Genomic DNA, 8,131 nt, shown 5'->3' with positions numbered 1-8,131 from the left:
GCCACCCAGGCTGCCCACTTTCAGCCAATTAAATGTGGCCTATCCACTTTATGGTATGGTATGGTAACCTGCTTGACTCAAAGTCTATGGATTTAAATGTTAGTCACATCTAAGAAATACATTCCCAATGACATCTTGATAAGTGTTTGACCAAATAACTGGGCATCATAAACTAGCAAAGTTGGCACATAAAATTGATATCACATTCTTTAGAAATATTTCTGCATCCTGGTTTCTACTATTAAAAGCAAATGGCAATAACTATTCTGCTAAATAGAGCTCTGTCTATATCTCTGATAAGTTTATTATGTTTATAAGAAAAGCAATCACTGGTTCACTTAGCTAAGACAAAAATCACTCCTAGCTGTGAGGATACTATGACGTCTGGAATAATTTGTCTTTATCTGCCTGGGTTCCAACACATGAGGTCTCTGTCTTTCTCTCTTGAAGCTAGTTTCTGCATAGTCATTGGTGGGATAGCACCAAACTGTGGACATAGGGCACTCAAGAATGGGAAGTCAGTGGCTGATTGTCTGAGGACTAACTGATAACAAATATCAATAGCTCTTGGAGACAAAGGCTGCTCTTGGAGTCTTAATCTTGTTTTAATATCTTTGGAAAACAAAGAGTTGGTATTAGAACAGCATTTTATAATCATTATTTTGTTTCTCACAATAATCTTATGAGATAGATACAATTATTATAGTCATTTACAGTTAGAGAAACTGAGGCTAGAGCAGTTAAGGAACTTGAAGAATAACAGTGTGGCTGCTGGATATTAATTTAATGGTCCAAGTATGGGATACCATTAATCTTTCTATTGCTGTAGAGAGAAGGTGGTGAAACCAGGCATTGGCTAACCTTCAGGGAGCTGGAGATCTGAGATTGGCTGCAATCATTTCATTGTAGATTACACACTATCATATAGGCTGGAGAGTTGTGATGGCTTAAAGCCCAGAAGGCTAAGTGTGCATTCTCGTTACTTATTGCATATTTAGGCATCATCTTATTACATCACTGGGCAAAGACCTCGAGGTGTGTTTCTGATTGAAAGACCAACATATGTGGAAAAGAGCAGTGTGTATTTGCCATAATAGAAGCCAATAGAAGTCTATTGATGCACTTACGAGGGTATGAGTGACTGTGTGTGTGCAAGTGCACATGCACACTATGCTTTTGAAGTAAGACCATTATTGCATGGAGAACGAATTATGGGATTATAAAATATTAACTCAGGAAAAGACCTGGGATATTATCTAATACATCTCCTTCAATTTCAATTGTAGAAACTGATCCCTGGAGAGATTGAGTGCTCAAAGTCTATCAGTCAGTTCTACACACTATTGCATTGATATAAAATTGTACTTGTATGCTGAGAGTTTGACTTCGGTGAATATATATCTTTGGATTTTCTGGAAAGTGCCATTTTTAAATCTACTTTGCTGTTGGCTTCAAATCTATTGATGTGTTCTGAACACTCATATTTCAGGACTTAAATTATATTTCAAATACTCTATTTCAGCTTCAGGAGTGGTACAAAGGTTCCTAGTGAGAGTATTTGTTTCAACAGTTTTTGATATGGAAAATATATTCGCCATACTCATGACTGAGTGTGCTTGTTTCCAGGCCAACAGAGAGAGAAGAATCATAACTTTCTTTCTTAGAGATGTCTTTGCTGTTATCATGGCACCTTTAATCTTGCTCTTCCTTGGCTTCTACTTCCCCTCTCTTTCTCTCTTTACACTTTTTCTACTAGAAGGTTTTGTGGACCTCTACTGAAGTGGTGGCCAGAAATTGAGTGGGGTTGTCAATGAGTTACATTGAGAAATATCAGGAGTCAGAGTTACTATGGAGGGGAAAGCTGCAAATGTGTGTATCATTAGTTCACATGTGTACAAGGTGTTACAGTCATCTAGAAAGGGTGTTGCAGTTGGTAGCCAACAAAGCTACAGAGTCCTTGCCTGGGTGGTGGATGCAGGGTTCAAGTTCATTTTAGAAGTCAGTAGTGTGTCAATTCTCCTCTTTCAGCAAAGATAATTAAACTCAAGAAGACATCTCTCCAAAGAAGGTCATATTCTTCCAGGAACGTGCAGACATTTATAGCCACTGCAAAGTTAATTTTGTATGAAGAACTGTAAATGACTTGTGTTAACTTCACTTTATGCATAAACTGAGCCCCTGAGTATATGTCAGGTGTGTCAAAAGCTACGTAGTAGGTTTGGGGGCCAAGAACAGGACTGTGGCACCATGTCTTTGGATTCCCTTCCTTGTCCTATTTCCTAGGAAAAATCACTTTCCATGAGGAACAACAGCGCAGGGGGGAGGCATGCTGCTGCAGGAAGTGGTCAGAACAGCTTCCCCTAGGATAAACAGGACCATGGAGAGGATCCATCACCACTCTATTGAACTTTTTCTTCATTTGAATTGAGCCAGTGGCAGATGGTGCTCCTCCAATAATATGGTCTTAGAGTTGGAGAGTAGGTTTCCTACAAGAGTGAGAGATTTGGAATCAAGGAAATCATTTATCTTCCTTCCTCCCTAGAAGCCCTGTACCATTTAGTTATAGGACCAGTAGTTTATCTTGGGTGATTCTCATTCCTTCTTCACAGAACAGCTTAATCCAGGATCGTTTTTATAACTTCCAGGTTGTGGCAGGCTCTTGAGATTTTGTACAACGGGTGTAAGCTATATGTGAATGAAATTTCTTGGCTGATGTCCTATTAATGAGACCCAGCAGCATAAAGTTCCTAAACCACGAAAGCTAATCATCACATCTCTCTTGTTCCTACAAGACCAGTCAGGTAATCTTGCCAGCTGTAAATTAAGGAGACATGGAAGATCATATATCTTATCACACTGAAGGGAAAATACAATGTCAGCTACGGTAGAGGAATTAGAAAGCAAGGGATCCAGGCTACTGTTCTATTGGAAAGGTGACTTGTTTGGAGGAGGATGCAAACCCCTGCCCCTGTGTTATTACTCTAATCAGGAGCTGATTAGCACCAGGAAGAATGAGGTCAAGGGCAATACATCGAACCTTTGGTGACCCTGTTGGCATCTGACTTCACCTAGTTTGTCATAAATGGTGCCATCCAACCCAAGGGAGAGCCTGGAGAGTGGACGTGAATGGACTTGTAAAAACATAGCTCTAACATTAAAAAACAATTCAGAGCAATTGTTCTACCAAAAAGCTGCTCTGATGGAGTAAACTTTTATACAGAAGAAATTCCCATTCTGTTTTGGGATTTGTTGAACCTGTGCGATGGAGGAGTGCTCTTGTCCTCAACAGTTAATTGTCCTGGTTTGTATTCACAGATCTTCTCTTTTGGCATTGTGATGCTGAATAAGTCGCTGGGCTTTTCAGAGCTTCCATCTTTTCATCTGAAATACAGGAACAATTAAACAAGATAAGTTTACAAAAATCATTTAGTGCATTTTTTTTTCATATGTAGAAGCTCTTAAAAGCCTAGTTTATGGAGTTCTTACGGGGATTGAATGAACTGCTATACATTAAAGTGTTGTATAAATGTAAATCCTTACACATATGTAAGCTATTAATATTATCTCCTCATGTATGTGTGCCCATGTGCAGGTGTGTGCACATACATATGCATGAGAGGGAGGCAGTGTGTACAACTCTATGTATTTGTCTACTTAGTTTGGAGCTCCATGTACAGGAGAGCTTAATTCAATGTGAAAAAGCAAGCTATGCCATATCTAATATTTTAAAATAATCAATTCCATTTAAACCACAGAATCACAGGAGAATTACATCAGCCTCCTGGAGGCTGCAATGTGGCTCTGGGTGAGATTGGATCTGCCACTCTCAACCTCCAAGCTGAGTGAATGTGTGCGTGTGTTTTAATGGGTTTCCATGGCGGGTTGACCTTTCCAGTACATAGGTGAGCCGACTTAAGTTCCTGGATCTGAAACCTTCTGAGGCACACATGGCCCCGAGGGTGGAAGGTATTTTCTAATCAATAACACTTCAAGTCAGCAAAAACCTACATAAGCTCAATTTTGCAAAATCTTATAACACTTTGTGACAAAGTCATTTATGAATGTTCTTTAGCATTTAAAAGGCTCTTTGTATACTCTGTCAGAATTCCAAGCAATGAATTTTGCTTGATTTTTAAGGGGGAGAAAAGTCTTCCATTTAATTTTTAAAGGAGTGCATGAATACATTTCATTCGGCTTTAGTTGGCAACATCTGTTGTTTATTTCAGAGTTGGACTCATGAAATGTTAAATCTACCAGGGGCCTCAGAGACTTTGAGTCCAGTGGCTTTTGAACTGGGCTTTGCAGAGCCTCTATGGAGGTGCCTCTGGTCTCCCCAAAGGCAGGGGCAGAGGACTTTACTGATTGGCAGGGCTCCAGGAAAACCAGCCCGTTCAACCAAGGCAGCATCATTTTTAAATGATTCACATATTACAGCTCATTATACAATTTTGTTTCAAAATTTTTGTTTCATTTACAAAGTTGGAAAACTACCAATCTATCCCAAATCCTTCATTTCACAATTAAGGATTCAAGGCTTCAAGAAGGGTACTTTCTGTTTAAGTTTACACATTTAATAGATAGATCATCAGAGTCTAGGTTTAGTGATTCTAATTCAGTACTCACTCAACTGAGTGAGAGATGGTTGGGGGAAGGAGAGCAAATGATGCCTACCTTTCATCTAAAGGTGGGGAAAGTCCTGATGGATGGGTGCTTATGCATTTGGTATTGATTCCTTCATTTATTCATTTATTCATTCACCTAGCAAGCTTTCAGAGATACCAAGGGGTAATAGGGAACAAGAAGAACCTGATTTTGACTTTGAGCATGCAGTTGTGTCAGAGACAAACATAAAAGCAATGACGTATTATACACAAAAAAAGGAAATGAAGCTGCAAGTTCAACATCAGGTTTAAGGGTGTTTTAATCTTTGAGGCAGAACTGTTTACCTTCCTCATCTTGCCAGCCCTGAGGGGAGAACAGACCTTGATATACTCAAGAAACTGGATGGATTCTGGGGGCGGGGGGGGGGGGTGAAGAAGGGAGGGGCTGGGCATGGGAGGGGAGGCTTGGAGGCAGGGCCAGATCTCATGGCCTTGGTAAGCCACAGTGAACTGTTTTGATCTCATTTTAAAAACAGCAGAGAAAATTTGAAGAGTCATGATTAAGGGAAAGGAATGATTAGTCTTTTTTTAAAAGAAGATTTTATTTCTTTGTTAGAGAGAGAGAGAGAGCATGAGTAGGGAGAGGAGCAGAGGGAGAGGGAGCAGCAGACTTCCTGCTGAGCAGGGAGCCTGAGGCAGGGCTCCATCCTAGGACCCTGAGATCATAACCTGAGCTGAAGGCAGACCCTTAACTGACTGAGCCACCCCAGTGGCCCATGGTTATTCTTTTTAAATATGACCTGTCTAGGGCAGCCCAGGTGGCTCAGCGGTTTAGCGCTGCCTTCAGTCCAAGGCGTGATCCTGGAGACCTGGGATCCAGTCCCACATTGGGCTCCCTGCTAGAGCCTGTTTCTCCCTCTGCCTGTGTCTCTGTCTCTCTCTCTCTCTGTGTCTCTCATGAGCAAATAAATAAAATCTTTAAATTAATTAAATAAATAAATATGATCTGTTTAGCCACTTATATGAAGAATAGATTATGGAGTCAACAGCAGAAACAAGGACCTGGCTGAGTGAACTCTACAGTAGTATAGGTGAGGCACTGGACTGGTGCAGGGCTGTGGTTGGTTATAAATTAATGAAAGTGGACAGATTCAAGATAGCATTTGAAATAAAAGCAGTAAAACTTGATAATGATTAGATATGAAAATAGAGGAATCAAAGATAGATTGGAGTGTTTTGGTTTGAGTAACTGAGTGATTGATTGCACCTTAGGGCTAGGGCAAATACTCGGGAAAGGGCAGTTTTGGTCATGAAAATTTTGAACTGTCTATTGGATATCCTGGGGGAGACAACATTTGGGGAAGCCAGACTAAAGTGTCTGCACATAAGAGTTGGAGATATACTCTTGGGTACCCTCTCTGCTGTATTTAAAGCCATGGATCTAAATAAAATCATCTATGCCAAGAGAAGAATTGAGAAGAGAAACTCAGGCTAATCCCCAAACTACGAAATAGTTAGAAGTCAACTGAAATAGATGGACAGCAACAACTGGATAGAAGAAAAACAAGGATAGTGTAGTATCAGAAAAACTGAAGGTCATTAACCATTGGTGTATTAACTCTAGTGTATCTGCTGTGGTCCCTGATGCCAGGTTGGTACCTCACTGTTGGTATAATGATAGATTTAACAGCTCAAATAAGGAACAAGAAAGAGATCCTGGTTTGGAAGGAGCATTGAGTGAGTCTATCGGTTGTTAGCCCATAGGAGATCTCACCAAGTGTTAGAGAATTCAATTTCCCCACTAACAGAGCTCAAATATACATGGGTTTAGCTCTGTGTACATTCTCTTTGGTTGCATGAATGAGATGAGATGCATGCATGAATTTTGAGATGAGAAATACCAATGAAACTAATTTGAAAATGGGGTGGCTGGGAGCCAAAGAAAGTAAAGCAGCAAGTGGTGAAAGTGAGAATGTGGCAATGCACCCTTGGATGGTCACAGTGATGCTGGATGCTGACGCAAGCCAAAGCTGGGCCTGGATGCTACTGGGAGGAGAGGCAGGTAGAGACTGGCAGAAGCCTACAAACTATTGGCATAGTATAGGCTGTGACCTCTGCTCAGTGCTCAGGTTCAATGGCATGAAGTTATGAGGGTCAGTAGTGGATAGTTTCAATAAAGGTAGCCTCCACTCTCCATTTTTCTATCTCAAGCACTTAAGTGACTTTGTACTTGGGACTATAATAGGGTATAAGAAATAGAAGAAATAAATGCTACATGTCTAAATTCAGGAGGCATTGGACATTTGGATACTTGGGGAAAAATCTAGGTCAATGCAAGTTATCTGGAATAAAAGCCAGATGGATAGGAAATGTATTGTTGGAGGCAGAAGGGATAAAAAATACTGGAAGTTTTCTAACAAACAAAGGGTGATGTCTAGAAAGGAATTCTGTTGTATTTATTATTAGTAATCTTTAGGAGCATCCAATGAATTGAATGGTATGCTACATGCCTTGCTTTGCATGGAGTGCACAGTGGTGGCCAAATCCAGTGAGTTCTTCATCCTCATGGTTGTTGCCTCTACTAGGGGAGACATTGCTGAAATAAATTCACAAAAGAACCTTATAGAAAACTCGTAATCTGTGATAATGCTGTAAAGGATCCTAAGAAAGAACTAAGAAGAGATCATGGGGAGATAACTCAGATTGGAGGGGGTCAGGGAAGAGGAGACACCTGAGATAAGAACTGGCAAACTTGGGCTTTTGCCGTACATCGTGTTCACGTGCCCTTGTAAGTACCCACATGGAGTGAGCATGAAAATAGCAGAAGGGGATAAAATGTCCCCCTCCTTGGCATCCACCTACCATTCTGTCCGTTCTGAAATTGTCTTCATTGGAATCCTTCTGTTGGAGGTAAACACATAAAGTTCCGTCACCTAGTGTTCCGTCAGGATGATTGAAAAAGTTAAGTGAATCAATGAATGGTCGGGTGTTCTTCAAGAAACTGTGTTTGAATGCTCTCTGTAGCCTGGAAGTGGAGTGACAACATGAGGTTGCATGCAGCCCTCTTCCCAGCACACATTAGCACCCAATAACACCCCATCAACACACCACCTCTTACTCATTTATCAGATCATCTCATTTTCACTTACAGAGAGCAGTGAAAGGAGGCCATGTCGAACTTTCCTTATGGCCACCAGCGCACATTACCTTGGCCACCCCATTTGTTATTGTCTGCTAGTTAGTAGTTACACTGCTTTTAGAATTTCTTCCTGCCAGTTTTTGCATATCTATAAAGTTAACATCCATTCTTTTTTTTTTCCTGAATAACAAAGGAGAAAAGTAATGTGGATTCAGAAGTAGCTTGGGAATAATACGATTTCCTTATTTAACACACTAACTCTTTCCAGCATTTTAAATAGAGGCAATTTTTCAATGAAAACATAATTTTCCAATATGCTTGTTCTACTTAGAGTAGGTTGAGATAGTATTCCTGCGAGGTATACAAACTTCTATATTTTCATACTCTTAAG

The 8,131-nt window shown here is 40.4% G+C and overlaps 1 long non-coding RNA gene across 1 annotated transcript; it reads right to left on the bottom strand.

The window, feature by feature from the left end:
• Window positions 1-436: 436 nt before the first annotated feature.
• LOC140608294 (uncharacterized) lies at window positions 437-7,598 on the bottom strand. The gene is made up of 3 exons (XR_012010315.1): window positions 7,464-7,598; window positions 3,256-3,381; window positions 437-2,814 (listed from the first exon to the last, which is right to left on the bottom strand). It is a non-coding gene; the product is annotated as an uncharacterized lncRNA (long non-coding RNA).
• Between the last annotated feature and the right edge of the window lie 533 nt (window positions 7,599-8,131).

This window comes from Canis lupus, chromosome 17 (assembly GCF_048164855.1).
Source record: "Canis lupus baileyi chromosome 17, mCanLup2.hap1, whole genome shotgun sequence".
NCBI classification, from domain to species: domain Eukaryota; kingdom Metazoa; phylum Chordata; class Mammalia; order Carnivora; family Canidae; genus Canis; species Canis lupus.
This window is presented reverse-complemented; position numbering and strand designations above follow the sequence as displayed.